The 27,080-nt window shown below is 43.6% G+C and overlaps 1 protein-coding gene across 4 annotated transcripts in view; it reads right to left on the reverse strand.

Moving 5' to 3' along the window:
• Positions 1–27,080, reverse strand: part of LOC142775598 (uncharacterized) — a 70,787-nt gene that overhangs the window by 34,284 nt on the left and 9,423 nt on the right. The gene's annotated exons all lie outside the window — the stretch shown is intronic.

The raw sequence follows: 27,080 nt of genomic DNA on the forward strand, positions 1-27,080 counted from the left end.
TATTTGTAGGATTCTACAATAAGACGAAACTGAGCAATGACCAATACATGTTCTTCAGTTCCTGCCATCAGCGCCAATATGGCTTCAGGCACAGAAGCAGAGAAACTGCCAGAACTTGAAAAACTATACAAATATAGAGCTTTTACAAAGATTCATAATTACGAAACGTCGGAAAAGAAGAAGAGCGAAAATCACATTAGTGAGGCAGCCTTCTTGCTTTTCTATGTCTACAACCACTAGCTGAATTTCATGCGTTTTTTATATGATGAAGCATGCGTTCTTGTGCTACAGCTAACGAACAAAATGGAACAACTAGAAGAAAAAGCTGCCCCCACCTTCCCAATGTGGAAACTTGAGTAAATGCAACGCCGAGTGGGGGGGTCGGGGGGGGTATCACGTGAATGTTGCGTGATCGGGTATGGTTTGAGTATGCTTAATTGTTCTTTCGTCTTAATTATTATTTATTGAATGAAGGAGAAGCGTTGCCTTCAACATGTGGTGGGATGCTGACATTGGGTTGCGCCCACTACTGGTTGAAGGTACTGTTGCTTCCATCGCATCTACTCGAGTCAAGCAAAGCGTCAAGTCAAGCAAAAGCCAAGAGGGGACGCTCTTGACTGAATACAGAAGGCGTGACCCAGTGCCTACAGATACAGGGTAGCCAGTGAACGGTTGTGCAGCGCGAGCAGTCGGTTTTTACAAGCAGACGCTGCCTGCGTAAGCTTAGCGAGGGGTGGGGGGGCAGCAGCTGGCACAAGACACGAGCACGCACAATGGGGGTGTTCACAACACCGCCACAACGCCAGAGTTGCGACTAGGTGCGACTATAAAATTCTCTGCATTAAAAACGATGACCAAAGAACAAACCTAAAGGTTGCGCCCTAGGGGGCATATATTTCACATCCCGTAGTGAGAGGCTACTAGCGAAATTGAGCACATGTGTGTGCGGTGTAGGCGGCAGCTTCTAACAGTTGTTGAGGTAGGAGAGTTAGCGGAGGGGGCTGGATAGCGGTATTAGGGCTGAACTTAGGGCTGTTGGCTGCTCGGTCCGATGGTCAGGCGGGAGATGGCTAAGGAGGCTAGGAAAACCACGGGCAAGAGTGAGCTGGTGCAGTGCGAAGAATGCAGGCACTGGTGCTACTTGACGAGACGGAATTCTCGAGTTTCGTTGACGCGCAGAAGGCGAGCGTCGTGTGCAGGCTGTGCGAGGCACTGAAGGAGGCCGTGCAGCGCATGGAGGCTAGCATCGACGGGCTTCAGGGGGAGCTTAGGGCGGAATGGGAGCAGAGGATGGAACTCTAAAAACAGCGGAGCGTCGTGTGAGCGGGAGGAGGTTACCACCAGCCTATTGAAGCAAATGAAGGGTGACCTTCGAAAAGGGCGGACCGTGCTCGAGCAGCAGGTAAATGACGGCCCCGAGCGGCATGAGACGGAAGGCGTGGGTAGCAGAGAAGGCGACAGGCGGGAAGAGAAGTCAGGGGGCTGCAGTGTCTGGCCACAGCATGGAGGCTCCAAGAACAAACAGCTCGGTGGCACGGCAGTCATGGAGCAAGGAAGGAACACAGGACCCACGGCAGAGAGCGAAACAGGTGAAGTGAACAGGGGCGCCATCACAAACAGGAAGCCAGTGATTGGAGCATAGAAGGTTCCTAGTGGTGGGAACTCAAACGTGGCCAGGGTTAGGGATGGCGTCTTCGCAAGAGTGAAGGAGGATGGGAGAGTGATGGTGGAGGCCCAGTCAGTGAAGAGCATGGTGGATCCACTGTCCAAAGCTCAGGAGGTTGTAGAGGACAGCATGGAGGGGAGAAATCTTGTCATTATTCATGCTGGACTCAATGATGTATTGAAGGGCAAGGATCAGAACCTTCAGAGACAGAGGATGGGATGCGTAAGCTCCGAGAAGCTTCTAGGAATGTGCATGTGACGATATGCGCAGTCCCAGAGGTCTGGGTGCAGTCTCGTGGGATTGAAAGGAGGGTAGTGGAGGCCAACTGTGTGATCAAGGGTATGAGCCGGCAACTCGGACACAGCGTAATGGAAGTGAACGAAGACGCGTACGAGCCTGGCGCTCGCCCCTTTGAACAGGATGGCATTCACTACAGTGGTGCGACGGGCAGGAGGGTTGGTAATAGGATGGGTCATCAAGCCACAGCTTTTTTAGGGGGACCCAGAGCCCTGAGGCCAACAGTGTAGCCAAAGACGGTTCTAAAGGGGCACAAATATTCAAGCCACACGGAGTCCGTGGGAGAAGAATTCGACGTAAGCACAAGGGCCGAGCTAAGTCAGACATAGGCTATATTAACATTCAGGGTGGCAGGAATAGGCTGAAGTGAGAAGAGATAGAAGAGCAGTTAAGGCAAGAGCAACTGATGGTATATGGGGTCGTGGAGACGCATCTTCGGGACATGAAGCAACCACCTTGAAATCAAGACTACGTATGGGAAGATTGCAATAGAGCAGAAAACAGCAAAAAGGGGGGTGGAATTGGTGCATTCATACATAAAAGTATGGGTTGGCAAAGAGTCAAGCAGGGATGCATGGAACATTAAAGGTTAAGAGGGAAAGTAGCTGGGCAGATGACACTCCGTTTTTTGAAGAACTTGCACATGAATGCGCACATAGAAGATATAGATGGGTATACCGACCCAACAGGCAAAATGATCATGCATATGTGTGAAAGGCATGATTTCATCATGTGCAACAATACTATAAAGTGTGAAGGGCAAATAACATGGGAGAGAGGAAGGCTGCAGTTGACAATAGATTATGCACTGATGTCACATAGAATTTATGATACGCTCAGGGGAATGCACATAGATAATGTGGCTCCAGAAGTCTGGGTAGTGATCACAAACGTATGAAGCTAAGTTTTGGAAGAGCAGTGAAAGTAGGAAGGAGACAAGATGAGCAACTACAGGAAAATTTTTATTCAGAAGGGCAAATAGAAATAGCTACTAAACAAATTGAGAAAGTAATCACTGAAGATACTAAAACAGTGTGGACATACATGAATCTAATTTGACTGCTTGAGCTAGAGCTTGCTAAGGCACGTGGCAAATCACCCCGCAAAAGAAGACACAAACCAAAGAGTTGGTGGCATGAGAAAGTTAAAAGAGCCATAGCAAAACATCAGGAAGACTCTAGGGAACACAGACATGCTAAGCAGCGGTGGTGAACCGACAGATGATGTTGAAAGAAAATGGGACATCTTTCTAAGCTGTAGAAGGGAAGCGTCCCTTCTGATCAATGAAAAGATTAGAAGAAAGGGGGCTCAGTGGCTCGCAGAAGTACATAGAAAAGATAGAAAGGCAGCTGCGAAATTTTGGAACCATCTAAACTCTCTAAGAAATTAGACAAGCCTAGAACAGAGGTTTATAACTACAGCTCAGGGTGCTAGGCTAGAAGGGGACGAAACTATTGAATATATAAGAACAAGGGTGATAAAAAAATTTGAACAAAGAAGTGCCTAATGCACTACAATAGACAAGGATGGATCAAGTGGCGCAATGGCTCCATTTTCACAACGAGAGTGGGAGGGAAGGGCTGAGAAGAGGGTTCCTAGTAGTACATCCACAGGCCCAGATGGCATTCCGATTAGGCTGATAAAGACATTGGGTCCGAAGTCTAAACAGACTTTGAGAGAGGCAGTGAGCAAAACAATAATTGATGGTGAAGACCCCGATAGATAGAAACTAGGCAGAATGAGCATGATCTATGAAGGAAAGGGGGACAAAGCTGACATAAAACACTACCGTCCTGGAACAGTGACATCAGTGGTCCACAGGCTGGCGATGCAGATTATAAAGGAAAGACTGCACGCATGGATAGAGGATGGGGGGGGGGGTGCTGGGAAAGCTGCAGAATGGGTTTTGAAACATAGGAGGTTGAAAGACAATCTTTTCTCACTGACTCAGTGCATCGAAATAGCAAAAAGGAAAACAGGCCCCTGTGGTTAGCATTTTTGGATATCAAGGGAGTGTACGATAGCGTGGTTCATGAGGACTTGTGGGAAATATTGGACACACTAGGTGTGGAAGATGGAGCCAGTAATCTTTTAAAAGATATCTATAAAAATAGCAAGGTAAGGAAAAACAGATGTCTAAGCCCACAGAGGTAAAACGGGGGCTTAGACTGGGGTCTCCTCTGTTCATGATGTACCTACAAGGATTAGGGGCTAAATTAGAGGGAAGTGGACTTGGCTTTAACCTCTCTTTTGTCAAACAAGGAAAACTCATTAAACAGGCACTACCAGCATTGATGTACGCAGATGATATAGTGCTAATGGCGGGCAACAACTAAGATTCGCAAAGATTGATAGACATCTGCGGTAATTATGGAGATAGGTTAGATATCAGATTCAGTAAGGAAAAAATCAGCAGTCATGATTTCTAATGATAATGAAGGTAGTGAGCTTAGGATACAAGTCACGCTAGAAATAACAGATAAATAAAAATATCTGGCCATATGGATAAGCAATGGGACTGAGTACCTGATGATTCGTGGGGTTTAACGTCCCAAAACCACTATATGATTATGAGAGACGCCGTAGTGGAGGGCTCCGGAAATTTCGACCACCTGGGGTTCTTTAATGTGCACCCAAATCTGAGTACACGTGCCTACAACATTTACGCCTCCATCGGAAATGCAGCCGCCACAGCCGGGATTTGATCCCGCGACCTGCGGGTCAGCAGCCGAGTACTTTAGCTACTAGGCCACCGTGGCGGGGCAGGGCACCGAGTACCTAAGGGAACACGAAATATACGTAACGGCTAAAGGTAACAGGAATGCAGCAGTGATGAAAAATATGGCACTGTGGAATTACAATATTCCTGGTCTGACGTTCGGCAATGCGGTCTTGTGCATGAGATCAGAAGTTCAAGCAAGATTAGAAATTAAGCAACGTGGAATAGGTAGGCTCGCTTTAGGAGCTCACGAGAATACACGAAATCAGGGAGCACAAGCTGATATGGGACGGACATAATTTGAGGGCAGGGAAGCTAGCAGCAAGATAAAATTTGAGAAGCGATTTGAGAGAAATGGGGGAGGAGTGGTGGGCTACACTGTAAACCAAATTACACCCATATAGGTGTTTTATAGTGTCTATAACTCACACCCCAACACCCCACGAAATAGGTGTATCAAGCAGGACCTACACCTATACCGTGGGCGGATTTCCGAATTTACACCCTATGGCACAAACATTTTGGGGGTGTAAAAGCGAATGTACACCCAAGTGGCCTTAAGGGAGTGAGGGTGTAGAAGCGAATGTACACCCAAGTAATCTTAAGGGCGTAAGGGTGTAATATCGCTATGACATCCTAACACCCTTAAAAAACAAAAGTAGTGTAGGGGTGTAATTCACCCAAACAGCGAAAAGGGTGTGGGGGTGTTCATGCTGAATAATGCCCCAACACCCATGCGAAAAATACCTTACTTCGAGTGTTACCCCTTCCCAGTAGGCCCCTGTAGAAGCACGTAAAAGCTTACCCTTTAGCTAGACCTTTCATGTGCAGATGTCCTATTGTAGTGGCTCCTGCCACCGTGTGGTAATCCTGGCCCTAGCGCAGCTTTTATGGTGCATATATGAAGCACGGCATATAAGGCTCTCACATTAAACATGTAATCGTAGCTGAATGCGAAGGCATCACTCAAAATGAGCTGTCACACATAACAGAACGTTCACAAAGTCATGCCATAGTGCAAAATGAAATCAAGCTTTATTTTATTAGACACAGAGCACATATAGGCTTCAGAGACAAATTGTACCTTAATCAAAAGCCTTTTTCAATTGTGCAGAGCAGAATGCCATTTGCTACAAAAGAAGACCGAAAATCAGACGTCAATGGTACGGCATGAAGCTCTACCGACCGATGCATGCATATCAAAGTACAACAGAAGAGCCTTTATTTGCACTTAAAAATAAAGAACTAATTTTAACACGCTTCAAGAAGCACAAAAGCACAGTGCAGTGAAGCATACAAACAGTAGAAGGAGTAGTGCAATGCAGCATGCCTTATTTCTCCAATATACTGAAATAATATATCAATGCACACTACAATTGCCTCCTTGATACACCACAGTTTGCATGTGTTGTGGCATGCCTTATGTATATTATGCAAGGCTAGTGGTATTCTAATGAATGCAATGACAAAACAGTCTTAAAATGGCATTTTCATTTCACAATAACCCTTGTGTGTTCAGACATTCACAATACTGGAGAAACAATAATACAGGAGTGAAAACAATAGGCAAAACTATAATAGCTTAACAGTGTCACTAGATACTAACCATGCAGAATAATTGATTTAAAGCTGTAAAATATGAAGCGCATCACATAATGTGTCCCCCTGAAACAATGCAACATCAAGGAACACAAAATGGACACACAAAAGCAGGGTGAAAGATTAACCACTTACAGCTAGCAGAGGTGGAGCAGCCAAGCTATCATCTGAAGCAATATTTTGGAGCATCATATCTTGCTTTTCCATAGAGAAAATTTAAATTTGGAGCAAGTTTCAGGAAAAACAAAACACAGCATTTTTTAGCCTGAAGTTCCAAATTTACAGCATTGATTGATATGAGCAGTTTAGCGTCCCAAAACCACCATATGGTTATGAGAAACGTCGTAGTGGAGGGCTCCAGAAATTTTGACCACCTGGGGTTCTTTAACGTGCATCAAAATCTGAGCACACGGGCCTACAGCATTTCTGCCTCCATCGGAAGTGCAGCCACAGCAGCCGTGATTCGATCCCGCGACCAGGGGGTCAGCAGCTGAGTACCATAGCCCCTAGACCACCACGGTGGGGCTCCAAATTTACGGTAGTACAACAAATTAGACTGAATCACACAAACGGAAAAAATATATGTAGAAATTATTTGATATCCGCTAAGTCATTCAAATTATACGAGAGCGCAGCTATTTCAATAAAAGCCCACAATGCGAACAATGCTAATCTTCCTATTTACGAACGCTCTTCGACTCGAATCTCGTCCTTCACTTGAACTAGCCGAGCACAGCGCTACCGCTTGTCTAAAAATGACGCTGCGTTTCTCGAGAATCGCTGCAGATTATCCCTGATATTGATTCACTTGCTCTGCCTAGAGACTGCACTGGAATCAATTTTCTCAAGTCAAGGTGAAGCATTTAGTGAAGGGACGTTCTAAAATTCGGGGGTAAAACTCACAGTAGTACTTGCCGAGCTTGTCAAACTGTTTGACAGGCTTCCCAGAAATTCCAGATATTCGTAAAGGAGGAGCTCAAGGGGGTGGCGAAATGAAGAAAGTGGCATACGATTTTATCGTCGCTTAAGGCTGCAAAAAACTCATAAATCACTCTGAAAGACGGCCAGCACTCATACTAGTACTCGTTGTTGAATGGCATCTGCATGGCAGAGTAATATAGGGAAAAAATATTTTGTGTCCTGTGACAGCGAGTATTAGTAGCCACTTCCAAATCATAAAGCACTTTTCCGCAGAGCGAAAGCGCACTCTGCCAAAAGCGACCTAAAAAGCGTTATGGTTGTCATAGAAAGGGGGGGAGAACTTTCTTTTAAACTGTTCTACTCTTTTCTTTTACTGTGAGGTTAGAATATAGTCAATTAAAAGTTATAATTACGGTTGGCGCATCTGTATTTGATTGTATGATGATGACCCCGCCTCGATGGTTTAGTCGCCAAGGTACTCAGCTGCATTTTTCATGCAGGCGGAAATGCTGTGGGCCCATTCCCTTAGATTTGGGTGCACAAGAACCCCAGTCGGCCGAAATATCTGGAGCCCTCCCCTAAAGCGCCTCATAATCAAATGGTGGCTTTAGGACATTAAACTGCACACATCAATCAATTGGATAATGACGCACAAACTTAAGTTGATTAATGAATTTTATGTTTCTTGATAAAATTAACAATACTAAGGAATAATTGAGGCTGCTTGGGCAATTCATAATGATTTTGTGCAAAATTAGGAAATTGTATCCAATTGACACAATTGGCGCGGCTGCTGTTCTCTTAAACATGCAAATATGAATACGAAAATAGGATGTGATATTGTGCTACACACATTAAACATGTGCTGTAAATAGACATGAATGCCTGAATTGAATAGTCAATTTCGCGATCAAACAACGACCGCACAAAGAAAACACATGGACAGGACAGGTCCTCACTAGCCACTGTTTGTACCATATATTCATAATATACCATATATTCATACACACAACCTTAAAAAGGTGGCGAGTCGGCATGAAGTACTGATGGAGTTTGTGCCCCTAACAAACTAGCAAAGTTGCGCCGGTGCATCGCTGGAAATCATGCTGAGCAGCTGAAAGGCTGTAAAAAGAAGCATGCGTGGCCATTCACGAAGTCTGCCACTGAAGTGGTTTACAAAATACCCCTATCCTGCAGAAAGAGACATGTTAGCCAGACGACGAGGCGCTGCGTCAATGATCGAACGAGGGAACACGCCCTTACGGCAAAGAATAACGACGGTGCCCGTTCAAGAGCGCAAGTCACTTCATCTGGATTCACACCCAGAGCAATTCCGAAGGGCTTTCACAAAAGAGACGGGGTATCAATTGCGTTAGCAAAACTTCACTCATCATGTATGAGCTGGAAGCACGGTATCTAGCGATCATGTGTCCTATAGCGCGATTAGGTAAGGGACGGCCCGAGTAGGTTGCACATGCGTTGACGAAAAGTGGGCTTATATCAGCCTGTTTCCTCAAGAAATAAACAATTGCAAATGAGTGCCCATCCCGTTTATGTGTTTTCTTTGTGTGGTCGTCATTTTGGGGCAATATTGACTAATATTTATTGCAAACATGCACCAACTATCCCAACAGCGAGTTCTACTAGATATGAATGCCGCTGCTGCACATGTAAACAACAATAGCACGTGCAGCCGCCTTAGCACTCCGAAAAAAAAGCAGCGTTATACAGTGCTTCAGATGAGGCACTTTCAATATATTTCTTGGTAAATAAGGAGCTTAATAAGCACAGGACCTTTTTCTGTGTTCATGACATGCTGTTAGGGTGATTTCATGCCAAATGCCCAGCCATTTTGACGACCATCTCAAATGCATTCGAAAAATATTGTGCTGATTAACTGTATTGAAAGCAGTGAAACAGTAGGATATTTCGGAGAGAAAAATGTTTGGTCACGTGGTTGCCTTCAGAACATTCCGGAATGTCATTTGGGTGTTGTTTGTGAAAAAAGTTATTTTAAAAGTACGTTCTATACCAAACTTGGTCTACATGTTGAGTAAAGGTTCTTGTGTAAGGTGTTTGAAGCTCAGTAATATTATTGCAATTATACTGACACATATGCTTCTAAAAATTAATCCAAAATGTGTTATGTTTGCAATTTTTTTATTGCAATACTGCAATTTGTATGAATATCTGAGTAGTGAATACTTACTCCACGCAAGGTATATCTTGAGAAAAAAATATTTGAGACCTCTCAAGCTGGTAAACTTTATGAGAAAAAAACATAAATTCTACAAAATCGTAATTTTTGTCCATATTGAGATGCGATTTACGCCATGTGGTGGCTAAACTAAAAATTACCTTTGTACATAAATTGAAAACAAATAAACAGTTCTTTTCATATACCATCATTACATTTTTTGTTTTAAGGAAGAAAATATGTTTTTAGAATTCCCATTGGCGCCTACCTTCCCATTTGGTCATATGACAGCTGCCGCCTTGAAACTCCCTATTTTCATCAATGGGAAAGTTCAAAACTTATTTTCTTCCTTAAAACAAAAATATGTGATAACAATTGGCATATGAAAATACCTTTTTTTTCCTTTTGATTTAGGTTTGAAGGTCATGTTTATTTGGACCACTCGACAGTGCAAATCGCGTCTCAACACAGACAAAAATGACGATTCTGCGAAATTTGTAATTTTTCTTGTAATGTTTAGCAGCTTAAGAGGTCTCAATATTATTTCCTCAAAATATATCTTTTGTGTAGTTGCACATACATGCACCATACGGCCTACCTTATCAACAACCGGTCATATAAGTGGACCCCAGATAACTAACTTGACAGCAGTTAAGAAAAATTGAGGGTACGCTAACACAGGAAGCACCAAGTTGTTGAATATAGAAGGCTTCACTAATCTCGTGCTCGCGCCGATTTTTCTATCTCCCGTGATCAAACACTTGTCAAGAATTGGCTGACAACAAGACTTATTACAATAGACTTATTACAACAAGACTTATCACAATAAATGATCAGTTGAGAGAGCATGCTAACTCTCTAAAAGGTTTTCTTCCTAGCCACTTGGCAGACCATTGTGATAAGTCTTGTTGTCAGCCAATTTTTGAAAAGTGTTTGATCATGGGGGGGATATAAAAATCGGTGCGATCACGAGATTAGTGAAGCCTTCCACATTCAACACCTTGTGCTTACTGTGTTAGCGTACCCTCAATTTTTCTTAACTGCTGTGAAGTTAGTTATCTGGGGTCCACTTATATGACCGGTTGTTGATAAGGTAGCCTGTATGGTGCATGTATGTGCGATTCTGCTTATGGTGCGTCGTTATACGCAGATTCTGTTTTCTATATATTGCAGTTGGTTTGCAATAAACTCTGGTTGTTTCTTCAGGGCTCAACTCGTTTCTTCTTTCTCTTCTTGTCGTTTGCGCTGTTAAGTACTTTCTTTGTCTACCATACAGCACTAACCAGCCGTATATAGCACTTTGTTAGTCTTGGAGGCGTATGTGCCAGTGAAATTGCACTAATATTACTGCGCTTCAAACACTTTACACATGAACTTGTACTTAACATGTAGACAAATTTAGGTATAGAAGCAAGGAGCAGTACTTTTAAAATAAAATTTTGCACAAACAAGAATAAAACGACATTCCGGTAAGTTCATAAGGCAACTACGTGACCAAAAATTTTTTCTTTCAGAAATATTTATTGTTTCACTGTTTCCAATGCAGTAAATCATCACAATTTTTTCGAATACATTTGAGATCATCGCTAAAATAGCTGGGATGTTTGGCGGGAAATGACCCATAAGTGAATCAACCTTTAAGCTGGAGACATCTAGGCTGTCTGCAGTTTATCATACAACTCTAACATTATGCATTATACACAGTTTTCTACACGCAGTGCTGTTAAGCTGATGGCAAACTGATACTCATATTGGAAAAATAAATAAGTATATAGGACACATAGCTTGAGATGAAGCCTTCCCATCAGAGGAATGTTCCTAAAATGTACAAGATAATTGGTGCACCCTATGAGTAGCGTCCACCACTGCTGAAACCCTTTGAGTGAGGTCGTGAGCCCGGAACAGCTGCTTTCATGTTGTGATGAAGAGTGCACTGCATTGTCAGCACCCAGTCCATCGTAGAAGATGTAGTGTGCTTTCCTTTCAACATTCTGCATGTAAGAGATGCACAACATTCAACTAAGCATTTAAAAAATACTGGGAACAATCAGAACCTCATTATGATGTATCATATAATAAAAAGCTACAGCTTCCCCCCTTTCAGCTTTACCACTATTCACTTTTACGTTTACAAGCATCTGTGCATATTAGTGTACGAATGCAAGTGCCATGTTTAAGTCTACACCATGGTGGTGGTGAAAAAGTGCTTCTCTCTTAAATCATGCACCTACCAAGAAGTCTGAAATATACTGGGATGCTCAAATTTCAGCGTTTTTACCAAGTTTTCTTGCTTAGCTAGAATACCTTAACCAATAGGCCACTACAATGGGTGATACAAAAAATTATATAAACCCTTTCAGACAGAAAAGTAGCAATATTTATCATTTACTTTGAAGGATCGTTTTGTAGACATGTACACATCACAGATGTACAATCTACTGTGTGAAACTAGTGTAAAACATCGAGCAAGCCCCAATCTGAAAGGATCAACTGCACTTATTAAATGACAACTGCTGCTGGAAACACAGCACTGTGTATTTGTGGAAGCTCACCTCTAAATATCTTCTCCAGTTACATAAATTTGTTGTACTGGATAATTTTATAATATGTCTTTCACAGGTTGCTTATTGGTCAACAAAATGATTACTTTAGGCCTTGAGTAAAACTGACTTCTCTCAAAATCAAAAAGACGTGCTAATCTTATTCTTCGAGTGCATGCGTAAGCAGCTCATTCGCAGTTGAATTTTTGTTAATTCATAAAAACAGCCATGCAACAGATAATGTATCACAAGTAAGTTAAATATATGCTAAATAAGCTCTGAACTGCTGGACTATAAATATGTATAATTAAAAAAAATGCACGACTTATTGGAGAAGTAGCTAACAGGTATATATGCATGGAGGGCTTATTAGTTAGATCAGTGTGTTTGCATTCGTAAGGATGAAACCTGCACAGACAAAATGCATGAAACAGACAAAAACTGTTAGGTCTGCCTGCTTTCATTTACAGCCACCTGTGTCGCCATCATTTCGTTTTTCGCGAGCGTGTTCTTCATTGGCTAACTATGCCTACACCATTATCATCTGTGCTGTATCAGCTTAACTGAAAGTTCTGTGTGGGTGTTTGTTGGTACACTTTGGCTAAGCTTTGATATGTAACCACAGCACCAAAACCCTACACCAAAATATACAGAAATATTCTATTCTACAATATTCTATGTGCCGCACTACAACGGTGCAAAAATGCAAAAAGATGTGTGCAATTGAGTGTGGCTGTGCAATCCCTTATTAAAGCACATCAATATTTATATATCCTGATTATCTACGATATACTAGTATAAATATAAACAAACCTAACAAGGCATAAAAAGCGCAAATCGCTGAACAAACAAGGTACATATAAATTCTTTGGTTAGCTGCACGATTTTTAACAAAACACATGTCACGCCACTGCAAAGCGCAGGCATCAAAGGGGTACTGATACAAATTTTAAGTATTTTTGAATTGTTGCTGTAAATAGCGTATTTACTCGCATTAAAAACGCACCCCTATCTTCAGTGATTGAAATCTGGATTTTTTTTCTCCCGCGTACTAAACGCGCCCCATTTGTCCGCTGCAGTCCCGCTAACTGACAACTGGCGCCTCCTTTACCGTTTATCTGCTTCGTTTTTTTTATTATTATTATTATGCCATTTCTTTCGCCCACCTCGGCTCGCTCACCCCCCCCCCCCCCTTTTTTTTTCCTCACCCGCTGCCGCATGCCGTAAGGTTTATCTGCGCGCCGCGGCACACCCCCCCCCCCCCGTTTTCTTTAACCATGCCCCACAGCGAGGTTCACGAACACTGCGACTGTTGAGACATCGCGGCTGATAAGCACCCAGCGAGCGAAGGTCACGAAGCTACCAAGAGACGGTCGCTTCCTGCAATTACGAGTATCGCGGGCAAATCGGGAGTTGGCAGGCAGGCACGCACTTCTGCACTTCGTTGTTCGCATGCACGAAAGCTTACCTTTTCAGCAATAGCACGAAATCCAAAAGCGTTCTCCATGTAGCTCCCTGCGTACACTCCGTTGATCGCTTGATCGGAAACACTCTGCTTGCGGCGTGCACAAGCTTCAACGAAAGCCGTTGACAGAGGACACGCACTCCGCCGCACCGAAGTTGTTCTGTACTTGCCGACACGCCACAGATTGCAGTGACACGTACTGCATCTACTGTAAGCGCGAGTTAAACTGTGCAAGCCGTGTATGTACGCGTCCTGGACAAAGCAAGTGAATAGTAAAATAATAAACCACCGGCAGCCTGCAGCAAACGCGCACACGACATGTTACCACGCAATTCAAAGTCTGCCTGTTGACGATGGCGATGCGCAGTTGCCCCGAGACCTCAAAAACGAAACCGAAACTCATAGCAGTATCGTTTTATGATATAATTTCTAAGCTATGTCAAGCCTCCAAGATATAGTGTAATCTTGTAATTACACGATATCTCGATATATCTTGACACTATAACTTAATCTTGATATAGTGTAATTTCATGCTTGACAACGTATTTGTTTGCTAACAGAGCTTCAAAGTCTTTTTTTTGCCACTGACGTGTTCAGGCGGCAAATGCGTAGCCTTCGTGATGTACATTTTTCTTTTCCCGGGTGAGGCGTTATTGCGGTGTTGTTTCGACATTTTAGAGTCAAAATTTGTTACTTGTGGAACATAGATATAAATAAAAAGTTAGGGAAGGGTGGCAATGAGGTTGTTCCATATTTGACACATCTCCCACCCTTTTTTATGTTCGTTAGAGGAGCTTTTTTTTAATTCAAAATTGGGCAAATCTAGAACCGAAACAAGCTCAACTAACGCTGCCTTGACATATACATGCTATCAACGTTCTTCTAGAACAGTAACTATTATAAATAATGTTTTAATATTACTATTTTACAGGAAAGGTGAACGTATGTATGAGCCAATTGAGTGTCATTGGAGCTACATTCGGGTCAGGGTTTGGCCCATTTCGCACAAAAAAAAATGAAAGCACCCAATTTGGTTTCTCAAGTATGCAACCACAGGCAAAAATGTACATGCGAATGGGTCAGGCCCTCTTTTTTTTTTCTTTTTCTATCCCCCTGCAGACATAAACCTTAGCAACACGCCCGCTGTGCTATTAGCTTCTTTTAAATAACACTCTGCCATTCAGCAAGAACCTGGGGACTATGCTTTTTTTCACCGACAAAGTATGAATGACGCTTGCTTTTATTTCAAGTCTTAAATTGTGTGTGAGCATAGCAATGTGCGATTATCAGTGCATTGTAACGCCACAGTAACAACTATCAATTACAATGCTGCAACTAAACAACTCTTCTCCATTCTTGTGGCACGGGTACATTGCGCTAGTGTTGTCTACGATCGTTCATGTGTATGTTAAGTGACACGCAAGCGTTCATATCAAGGAAATAAAAAAGAACAGTAAGTGCCCACAGAGTGGCACATCCGCTAAGCACGAGTTCACCCGTGCTTAGCGGATGTTCGCTCAGCTTGTCCTGCGGCGCTGCATGCGTGCACAGCAGCTGCACTAGAGTAAGCTTAGCCTGTTATTTGTAAACATGCCTAGTTCCACGGCAATGCGGATGCTGCAAACATTCAATTTGAACTCATCCATGTTCATAGATCTAAATATAACTCACTGAATAAATCAGGGACTTGTGTATTGATGCGAAATACTTCAGTGTAAGGAAATATGTGGACCCCCAAATAAAAAAATTGGCCCCGTATCTGCATGTTTCTGCAAATGTCGTCGAAAGACGACAGTCTTGCGTGTGGAGAGAGTGAACATGACATTTATTTGGTGTTCTGCGCAAGAAAATCGGTGAGTGGTATTCTGGAGGCACTGCGTTTGAGTGCCTCGAGCGTGCAGCGGAGGCGAACGAGCGCATCAAGTCACGTCACACATGAGACATGAGCGTCATCTGGTAGTTTTCTGAAAAAAACAAAGCGTATGGCTCTGATACGGGCGTGCGCGCCCGTCTCAGAGGTGATAAGGTGTAGAACGCAAGGCGACGGGTAGGTGAGACCATCATCTCGTCTTAGCAAAGCGTTGGAAACACTCCCCGTTCCGTGCAAGCGTTGCATGGTCGGCGCAGCGTGATAATCGCTACGGTCCTTCAAATTACTTATGTATGCTTTTTCTAGTAAAATACGCACATGCAGAATATATACGTGTTGTTATGGTGTCGCAGACATGCGCAATAATTGTTTTTATTTGACGATTGCACAAGCATGAACGCTCAATCTTGAGCAACATTGATGGGCGCTGCGGATGGGGTCGGCCGTTTCAAGTACCAGATGCCGTATAGAGTGAACAAACAGACAAATGCGCAGGCGGACAGACAGACAGACCAAAATGTTTGCGTCGAAGGTCCACAAGAAAGACTATCGTTTTGAATAAACCAGGAGCTCTGGTACGAAATACTTAGTGTGATTTCAAATGAGAAAGCGTGCACGATAGCCTGTCGAAAACTGTGTGTAATCGTTTCATGTTATGTTTAAGCGCAACATAATCTCTTTTACCGATGTCTCTGTGAGAATTAGGGAAGAATGGACATCAGCGGCAGCAAAATATTTTTAGTAAGAATCCCAAAAACGTAACTCATGAATTAAGTCGTTGAACATGTGAGAATTGTTCTGAATAATGTAAATAGGGGATGGTATAATAAATATAATACATAGCACGATATATTTTGGTGAATGACACGGGAAATGAAAACAAAGGCCGAAACATCGATATTTTCACCAGAACTTTGGCATGCGGTTTGATTGAATCCGTTGAGATGTGATATGTATTGATGCTCTAAACTATATGCATATATGATAGGTGTAACATTCAAGAAAACACCGTTGGGTGTAATTTGCGAACATACACCTATAGTACACCTAATTATGACAAATGGGTGTACAAAAGGTGGAATAGCAGAAGTTACACCCGTGCGGATAAGTTTGGCAGAAATAATAGGTGTAAGATGGGTGATTTATTGAAAAATCCACCCCTAAGGGTGTGAAATGATTTGCAGTGTAGGAAGGTTTTCGGGAACTTGTGTATGAAGAATGTCGATAGAAAATGAAGGAAGCGAACCAGAAAATTGATGGGTAAATACTTAGAAAACATTAGGGGGCCAAACCAAAAAGAATATCGGTTAAGAAGAAGGTGAAGGAAACTGAGATTGACATGTGGAGAATACGCATGTGAAGGAAACTGAGATTGACATGTGGAGAATTGGCATGATTAAGAAGTCCGCACTAAAGATCTATCGTACTTTTAAGAAGAAAATGGCCAAGGAAAGGCTCTATGATACTACTCGGGGTAGTTCTCTAGTGTTTGAGGCCAGGACAGAAGTATTGCGAACCAAGACATATCGGACCAAATACGAAGAGGTAGACACGGTATGCAGTGCATGCGGAGAGGAGGAGGAAACTGCCGAACACTTGATAATGTTCTGTAAAGGGCTTCACCCTATAGTTCAGGATGATCGCGCAGAGTTTTTCAAAGCACTGGGGTTTTGAGACATGGAGGACAAAATAGGCTTTAAGCGGGTAGAATCAACTACAAGGAGGTTATGTGATTGGTGGCTTGAGTCAAGGCACGAGTGAAAATTAAACCATTCACTGCAAAGTACCAGTCCTATAACTCACTATTTAAAGAAAAAAAAGAAGATAAATCTAGATAGTTCACTAAGTATCACGGCTAGGTGGCGTTGCCCGCCGCCCGATCTAACGGGTACAGCCCCATCAATCCATCCATCCATCCATCGTAGTCCCGATATGGTTATGCGGGACGCCGTAGTGGAGGGCTCCCGAAGTTGCGACCATTTGGCGGTCGTTGCAGAAGTCGGGAAGCCTTCTCTTGCTGTGTGCACAGCTGTGAAACTAAGAGATCGTGTCTCAGTATTAGGGACGACGCGTATCAATGCTTAAGGGGAAGCGAATAGGTGAGCTCCATTTCAGTATACCTCACACTCGTGTTGCCGAAGCACGGAATATCTCTGTAGCGGTGTATACCTAGTCCAATGCGCACAACAAAGTATTTTCTGGGGAAACTGAATAGAGTCGCAGCAGGCTGTGCGCTTCCCTTTTCTGATCGTGTCCAACGATCATATCTCAGAAGTAGGCTCTGTGCACAGCTGATCGTCCATGCGTGACGACTGGAACGCTACGCTTCCCCTAGCTGTGTCAGCACAAGACATATCGTTCGGACTCTATTCAGTTACTGGAGTCGCCAAAGCACGAAATATCTCTAGCGGTGCGTACCGAGTGGACTTTGCACAACGATGCATTCTCTGGGGAAATTGAATGGCTTCTTAGATAAGTCTAGCTTGACCGACTCGTCCAACAACAAGTCTTACTCAGAGAAAGGAAAGGTGCACAATTAATTAGTAGAACGTCCTTATTGAGAAAATGGGGCCATTCAACGCTTGATGTGTGTGTGACAGGCCTACTACTTTCTTTTTTTTTCTATTGCATTGCGCAATGACCCCTCCAATCTTGCTCCTAATGGACCGTCTTTCCCTTGCTTAGCAGCACAACACTTCCGTTGCTACGGACCACAGCGATGGTCATGCGTGAAACAATGAATCACAATGATCAAATGTGGAAACGCAACAATATAAGTGACTCCCATATAACATTAGGTTGCCACATCAGAAGGTCTCGCTCGCTGGATTCCGTGCCGACCGATTGTGTCCCCGCGATCTCCAACGACAGCTCAGCTCTGGCTGAGCGACTCGCCCACCACCATCTCCTGACGCCGTGAAGCTCTCGCTGAGTGGTGGCCCGTCCTCGCACTCCAGCGAGCGTGTCCATCTTTCATATCTTCTCCTTATTTCTGTATGTGGGTCTCTCTGTCCCAAACTCTATCCCTATCCCTTTTAATCTCTTCTGACCCCCATCCCTCGTGAGCCACTGTTGAGGTGTCGCATATGATGGAGACAGTTACGGGGACCACTTTTATCTTCTTTTCTCTCTTTTAAGAATCACTTACACACATCAGAAACGACAAATGGCCGGAAAGTCCACGACTAAGAAGGCCTCAATAGGATCTCGTAGCAAGTTACAGAAATACGGTACGCAAATACGGTAGGGCAGTACGCCAGCGCTCTTCCTTTCACAATGCGTCCCCCGGACGACAAGTTCCTCGTAACCAATTCGTAGGCTGACAAGCCACAACGAGGCGTGACAACCCCATAGTAACTTTTTGAAAAGCTTTTGTGCTGTGGAAGTGCTTTCACTGTCAAAAGATCGATGGCCAGAAAAGAAGGAAAGGTAATACCGCTTCTGCTTTTTTGAAATAACGTACTGTATTTCCGTAGCTTGTTAACAGGCCCTTAAACTTGGAAAACGGCCCATGCAACTGCACATGTGATCGGCGAACCATCGAGGGCCTCATTTTTCAGTACTCCCACGAGTCCGTGCACACCACGCTGCAGGGTTTTCAGCGAACTATACCACCACTGTTTCTACCAAAATCTCATAACTCATAGAAGCTTGAACTTACTCAGTGCTGACCCCGCGACCTCCTGAATAAACGTGGCTGATAATGTGTCGGCCTTGCCTTAGATTGCGACAAGCAACTCTAGCTTTTGAAAGCCGCGTTGACGCTTTCCGTCATACATTGGGAAACAGCAGGTTTTCATTCCACCTCTGCCACACCAACAACGTTATTATTCGAGGGATAAATTGAGACGGTCCTGTACGCTATTCCACACACAGCAAAACACGGAGGAAGTGCAGCAAAATCACACCGCTAGCGCGCCAAAATGAGTGCGCGTGCTTTGGATTGGCGATCGGCTAGTGGCCTCTGCTCATAGAGCTAAAATGCACTCTTGGCTAGAAAGCACCCTACTATAACCACCATAACGCTGACTTTTTGGAAAGCTTTCTTTGTTTCCGTCACTTTTGAAAGAGGCACTAAATATTTTAATATAAAATATTCATAATATTGCAACATAAATCACATGCAAGTGTGTTCACGTGTTATAAATAAATCAAAACTTGGAATTTTTTAATCATTTTTAAGAAAGATTATTGATCAGTTATAAAGTTTTCTACGGGAAGAAAAAAAGGCAGAGACTGCTGCGTCGCGTGGCTATGCAAAGTGAATATCAAATCGAATCATGCAAAGTGAATATGAGTGTTGTTCTTTCAATAAAAATAGCATTTTCTTTAATCAGCCCCTCTGCGAACATTCATGAGGTCCACATTAGAATTCGCCATTCTTTGACAGAGCCTGAGAATTAAAATGTGGATCTTCAAAGATGGTGCCCATGAGATTCGTAAAACTTGAAAAACTAAAAACTGGTGCATAGTTTTCTTTGATTTTTTACGGCTGAAGAAAGGTGATACAATACTCCAAATCTTTTTGCTAGTAACTTTGTCAGATGTGAGCGATCCTTTTAGTACTCACAGTTATGAAGCGTATACATCATCATCATCATCAGCCTGACTACATCCACTGCAAGACAAAGGCCTCTCCTATGTTCCGCCAGTTAACCCGGTCCTGTGCTTGCTGCTGCCAATTTATACCCGCAAACTTCTTAATTTCATCTGCCCACCTAACCTTCTGTCTCCCCCTCACCCGCTTGCCTTCTCTGGGAATCCAATTAGTCACCCTTAATGACCAGCAGTTATCTTGTCTACGTGCTACATGCTTACCCCATGTACATTTTTTCTTCTTGATTTCAGCTATGATATCCAAAACCCCCGTTTGTTCCCTAATCCACTCTGCTCTCTTCTTGTCTCTTAAGGTTACACCTACCATATTTCTTTCCATTGCTCCCTGCATCGTCCTCAATTTAAGTTGAACCCTCCTTGTAAGTCTCAAGGTTTCTGCTTCATAGCTAAGTACCGGCAAGTTACAGCTGTTATATACCTTCCTCTTGAGGGATAGTGGGTATCTACCTGTCATAATTTGAGAGTGCTTGCCAAATGTGCTCCACCCCATTCTTATTCTTCTAGTTACTTCAATCTCGTGGTTCCGCTCCGTGGTTATTACCTGCCCTAAGTAGACAGTCTTTTCCAAGCGTATACACACATTAATAATTGAACAAACTGTGCAGTGTCTAGAAACTACTACTATAAGCCCCTTCCAAATCTTTAAACACTTTTTTGGAGGCCAGCCATGTACTATGGCAAACGCGACTTATGCGGTGTTCCGGAAAGGGTTAGAACAAGACAAAAAATTTTCGAACCACTACGCCCCCCCCCCCCCCCTCGTTTTTTTTTTCATGAAACGGTTTGGTGTAGGTGACAACTTCGCGGCTCGCTTGCAAGGCGAATTCGACCACATATAGTAACGACGACACACACCCGATGGCCTGGCGACGGAACCGTATCGCACGCAGCGTTGAGCAGGTGACGTGGTCATTGCATGAACTAATGCTGAAAGCGAACAATTCGACATACTGTGAGTTTGCACGCTTCAAGCTTTAGTTCCTAATTGTTCATAACAGGACATGGCTGCGTTTGCTGACAAGGAAATCCATATTTCTCGTGTTGCTGGCTACTGCAACACTATTTTATCTTGAAAATGTTCCGCTAGCTATTCGCTGCGGTCAGCGAACTGACGGGCACGCAGCGTTGTTACTTCATCTGGTAAAACACAATTCGAGAGTTTCTAAACCTAATGACGTACTATCTTATACTGTGGTTTAGGGTCTGCCCACTTGAATTGACTGATGACACAGGCGGCCAAAGTGGCATCCTTTTCTACCTTAAATTAGGCCAACTGAGAAAAGTTTGAGGCTGGTTGGGCATTTTGGGGCAATTTTCATGAATTTTATGGTTTTCACACAGTTTGGTACACAAATAAATAATTGTATCAAATTGGCACAGCTGTCGCTCCCTTGCAGTATCAAATATTGACTAGAACCATCAATCCTTTACGTGCAAGCTTGCCTGCCCTGTTTTTCGAATTACTCTAACAAAGTGTTTCCTTGCAGTAGTTTACCACCTAGAGGCAAAGTGGTATTGGGAGAAAGACAAATTAACAAGGTGTCAATGAACAAAGTACAACAACAAGACAGAGAAACCATTCACCCGCTAATTACATCCAGAAGCACAGTGTCTGGTTACATAGTTTTAAGAGGGTTAATCATGCACAAACATAGATGCCGCATTTCTAAGGCTGCTGTCATGGGGTGTGTCCCACTTACTGTCAGTAGACCTTCTGTAAGCAATGACAGCACCAACTTGCTTGCACATAACCTAAGTTCACAGAGTAAAATGTCGCTGTACCTTCTTGTACTAACGAATCCCCACTGCAACCTGTTTCATAACAACCCTTATTACAAGTGATAACCATGTCTAAATATTTATTTGTCGAATATCATTGCCCCCACAAGACATTTCCATGAACTGCCCTGATAGGCTGCAAGTGTTTCTTTCAACTCGACTGTCACCAGCCCAGTGCCCCTTTGCAATTGGGAACCTGAAACCCACCAAGCTCTAGAAAGTTTGCGTTCACAGAACATCACTCCAAGTTACAGCCATATTTCTGTACATAATTACCCCCGTGGTCATTGCAGTAATTTTGCGCTTGAGAGAAGATTGTGGAGCAGAAAAAATGGTGCTTTCGAGCAGCCTTAAGTGTCTTCAGAGCAGAAAGAAACGCTATAGCTTAAAGTTGCTATTGGTGTTTTCGGAGCACATGCATGTACCTAACGACTCCTGAAGTCTAAAACATCACTTAAGCATCTAATAAATATTTATAATTACTATTAAACATGCCGTATGCAGCAATATAGTTGGCATAAATCATGGGCCAGGGAGGGGGGGGGGGGTCAAGAAAGTTTGGACTTTTCTGGTGTTCAGGCTGAGGAGGGCACCCCTTGCAAGTGTCCCACTTGAGATATAGTTTTAGCATCAATATAATTGAGTTAACAGTCAAGTATAGTGCAATGAACTTTTCAAAAAGGTTTTTTTTTTTACTTCTACTGTGCACCTTGGTAAAATGCCCCTCAGTGCTGTGAACTGTGGAAATAGAAAAATTGTGAAGAAAGAGACACTGAATAGAGCAATACAATCGCTGGAGCTCAAACCCCATGCTTGTTTTTTAATTTTTTTGAAACTATAACTTAATCTTGTATAACTAAAATTTCAAAGCATATTAAAAATACGAACTGGACACCATGGCCTGATATGCGTCAGCCCTTGAGATTTTTGTGGATTCACGCCATTGAGTAGCACACTAGGATGGTAGTGTTATACAGCTTGCTTTTGGTTTCGCTTAGGCTTACGGGATGGTCCCATGGTTCAACTTCATTCTTTTTAGTTTGCCAACATGCTTTCGGAGCAGGTTTGGAGCAGTAACTAGCAAATATTGCAATTGGAAGCAGCATGAAGCAGCATTTTTTTTTGCAGCAGTTTCGAGCAATTGGAGCACCACTTCCATCACTGCCAATGTAATCAGGACATGCTGTTAGCTATTCATGGATTGAATCCCCGAGAAAACTCTGCCCATCTATCATATTCCTCCTGTGTTATCTTCCTTGACAGCTTGTGAGGCTCATATCGCCCTTTACAAATTGATTTGAAGTGAGCGTCTGAGGCAGTCTCCCGCAGTCATTGAGCCATGTCCTGTCCCGATTAAACCACTGACACAAGACTTAGTTTCAAATCACACCTTCCCGCAAACCGTAACTCCACAATGTTCTGCAGCATTCCCGTTTTTGTCATGCCTTTTTCCTGTACAGAGCTTTTACGCTGTTCCTTGTGTCTAGTCTTTTCCCTTTAGTGCTCGAGACACTCCTCACCTAAAAAAGAACAGCCATTTCCTGTTTCAATGTGGCACCGGCACCTCTCTACTCATATTCTTAAAGGAAATCCGTGGCCCTTTATTGATACTGCCCGATTACTGCTATCATTGAATACTATCAATCTCCATATTTTTCTACATATGGAGCGCTCGAGTTGGATAACTGCAGCTGGGAGGCTCAGTAAGTTCCTTGCAGGAAAATCTGACCTGCCCAGTTGGCCAATACTGCAGCTTCATGTGGTTATCAAGAGTCAACAAAAGCACTCGTGGTGCCAAAAATTGTTACACTATCAAGTGCCCAATTATTGACACTCATATATTGGCCTGCATGAACTACAGGCACAGGGGCGCTTGGAGTTTACGGGGCAGCGTGCCCACCGCCTTGTCTTGGAAACAGCAAACAACAAAAAGTAAGCAAGTGATTTCAAAGCAATAAACTGCAGCAGGCTGTGCATTGCCTGGTCATAAAAAGGTTAATTTTACTAGAAATCCGCAAAATGGATATGCGTGTCGTTCACACAGAAGTTGCGCACACCAATTCAAAGATGCAGACATTAGATACTTCTTGTTTCACTCGAAGAACCGAGCCATGCGCGAGATGGCAACTATGCAATCTGCCAGAAATCACCATGGTACAACAGCTCAACGCTCATAGCCAACAGAATGAATTTTTTCAACAATTTCACCAGTAATCAACACTGTAGAACGTGCCTCTCAACACAAGCACCACGACGCTTTCCGGCTCAAGAAGGGCAATTTCGAAATGACTCCGCGAACCGAATATGGATTAGTACAATGATTGCTGTAGATTGTCATTTTTTCCAAGATCCCAGAAAGCATGCCCTACACTTGTTTTACTTGAGAAAAAAAACAGCGTATTCGAATGAATACATTCGTGTTGTAGGCAGCAAATAATAGGCCATCGAAAAACCTGCCAAAACGTACTTCCACTCTCTTTAACGGCTAATATAAATTACAAAGCGCACGTAGCATTAACAAGAATATGTTTTACAATACCCACAATTTTGAACAACTGGGTTTCCAAGCCTTTCGAGCGTAAATGGACATCATTGGACTCACTTCGTGGAGTTGCCGAGGCGCGCAGTCAGTGGTGAATGTGGTAGTAGTTGGAACAGGAGGAAGGCACCTAATTTCTGCAGCGCCGTAGCGTGTTTCTGTATCATATCCCAAGAGATGTATGGAAAAATTGTGGAGTTGCTATTGGCTGAAAGCGGCCACGTGGTCTAAATGCGGTTCCGGCATTTTTAAATTTTTATTTCTTTCAAGCAAGATGGCAGCACGCATCTATGCTAGATTCACAATGCGCCGGTGAAGCTTGCTGAAGCCAAATGCCGTAAAAATTACGCCGAAACGTGTGGGCTTTTCACCGACAGTAAACGGGTTGTGTTCTAACGCAGCTGGTGTGCTCCAATTTTTCTTGTTTATTACGCGTTCGTTTGGGCTGCTGACTGGAAAAGAAGATGCGCCACTTGAACTACTTCAGATGTCAGCTGTTTTAAGGAGTGTGGGTTGTTTCACCTGTCGAATTTGCGCTGCGGTCTTCTGTTCAACGCGTAAGACTTTTGTTTCAATCTTGGACGTAGACGGGGTGATTTTTCTCGCTACACCGTGCGTTTGCCCAAAGTTCCTTTGGCTTCTTTTTTCTGTTTATACCACGCAACGCATTGCCTCGCAGCTGGCACTTTGTTAACGCGCCAAGTGCTCATGAAAATCGTGAGAGCGCAACTAAACATAACTCACAGGAAGAAACAAACGAGGAAAGGCGCATGTAGTTGAGTAGAGCGGTTAGAGCCTAAGCGCTTGCAGGCTGTTTTCACAACGGTGTCTTCATTGAAGCTACCACGAAGATGGTGCTTCTGCTGAAAGCAAGCCTGGAGGCCAGAAATATTCGAACCTCTCCAAGCCGTTGGAAGGGGAGCCAACTATGCAGTGGTGTGCTTTGTGTCCTGTAGGTTTTGTGTTTTCTTGCCCTATGTGCCGAGTGCGGAATAAGTGAACTGGGGCCAACGATACTGAGTCATCAATAGCATCTCTAAAAGCAGACATTTGGGCTGCGGAACAGTGACCCTTTGGACAGTGGCTGCACACCCTTTTCCATCAGGTCATGCCACCGCGACGAAGATGCTGTTACTAACTCACTATGCACTGGGCAGTGCTCTCTCACCTCTCTTGCTAGGGTTCCCCTAGAGACACTGACGCATGGTTCACGGACAGCAGAGGCATTTGTCAGACAGCTGCGCGAATCAAAGAGCGGGCAGTGCCCTCCTCCTTGAGTGTCTTGGTGCCAATAAAAGACCGGCAAATTTAGCATCGGAGGTTTTCTTGTCCACGTTCTGTCCATACGCGTTTAATATAACCGTTTTGTTTCCTTCTGGCTGCCTTTTGCCTTGGCTCTGCCTAAATGCTCCCTGCCCGGCGTTGGCTCCCCCGACTTGCTACCCAAGAAGACCGGCGAGGCCTCCCTCTTCGCAACAATATTTAATGTTAATAAAATTGGGTAGGCAGCAATGAAACCACAACTCACGTTTACCAAGATGATTGTCTATTTGCAAGGTTCTGAGACCTGGTGCACCTCTGTGGTAAAATGCTTCATTTCCACGCAGAATGCTTGGGTTTAAGACAGCAGACACACGGCACAAAGCAAACTCCTTTTCAGAAGCGGTCTTTTTCGTAAACGGCGTTCGTCGATCTCTTTTACGGCTCCGAATGAGTAGCCTCAAAACCAGTGGGCACTAGCAATTTTCGAGTGGTGGGAAAAAAAGAGCGAATGCTTATTTTTCTGTCACCAAAACTCTTTGTAAAAACAAATTTCATATCCCGCAGAAGGTGTAATGAACTCTTTTAATGGTTATTTCCTTTTCTACTCTCGTAAGCAGCTACATCGCGTCGGCAATATCACGTGGTGACGCTCGGTCTTGCGCTGCTTTATCCTCTCCTTGGCGGCTTTTGCAGCGTCTGCCTCGCTTTCCAGAGCGAGAAGGCAGGCCGTGAGGCTTGCGATCCTCGCTTTTTCTCCCGTACGGTCGCCCATAACGTGCCGAGAGCAGTCGAGAGCAGCGAAAAACAAATACTAAAGCTTCTAGTACACTCTACAAATACGGTAAATAAAAGCACAGTGGTGCCAGACGGACTTGTGCACGTCGCTAGTTGTGGGAGTGCTTCCTTATCTAGTGCAAAAAACTTTCACATTGGTGTTTCTTCATCTCTTATTCTTAAATTTATTTGAAAAAACGAGCAGTGCAAGAAGTCTTTAATTTGTACATCGTGATACATCGTTTAATTTTCATTGCTTCTCTTTTAACTGCTAGCGCCACGCTTTCGCTAGCGTCTTCGAACGACAACACTAACAGGAGATCGTTGCTGCCGTGTGTCTGCGCCGCTAACATCTCTTTGTTAAAAGTCTTTCAACTTCGTAAAAGACTGCTTACTTAAAAAACTTTTAGCGCCCGTGTGACACAGGTATTATTCAAGCTGGGACCCTGCCATTTATTCTTTTCATTCGTCGGGTCGACGCTACCGGTGTCGATTTCTTAACGCTCGCCCGTTAAAATTGTTCGTGTGTTCTTTTTTCCTGGTTGGATACTAAGCGTTAATCACCTGTGGCTTATACCCGCCCGTGGGTATGTGCCACTGTCTGGCGGGAAGTGTTCGACGACTTACACGACAGGAATCTTACCCTCCATGCCATTTTGGTTCATGCCAAGTTGAGGGGGTGACCAAGAGAGCACCCAAACAAAAGTTGATAGATAGATAGATAGATAGATAGATAGATAGATAGATAGATAGATAGATAGATAGATAGATAGATAGATAGATAGATAGATAGATAGATAGATAGATAGATAGATAGATAGATAGATAGATAGA

Source organism: Rhipicephalus microplus, chromosome X (assembly GCF_043290135.1).
Source record: "Rhipicephalus microplus isolate Deutch F79 chromosome X, USDA_Rmic, whole genome shotgun sequence".
Classification (NCBI taxonomy): Eukaryota; Metazoa; Arthropoda; class Arachnida; order Ixodida; family Ixodidae; genus Rhipicephalus; species Rhipicephalus microplus.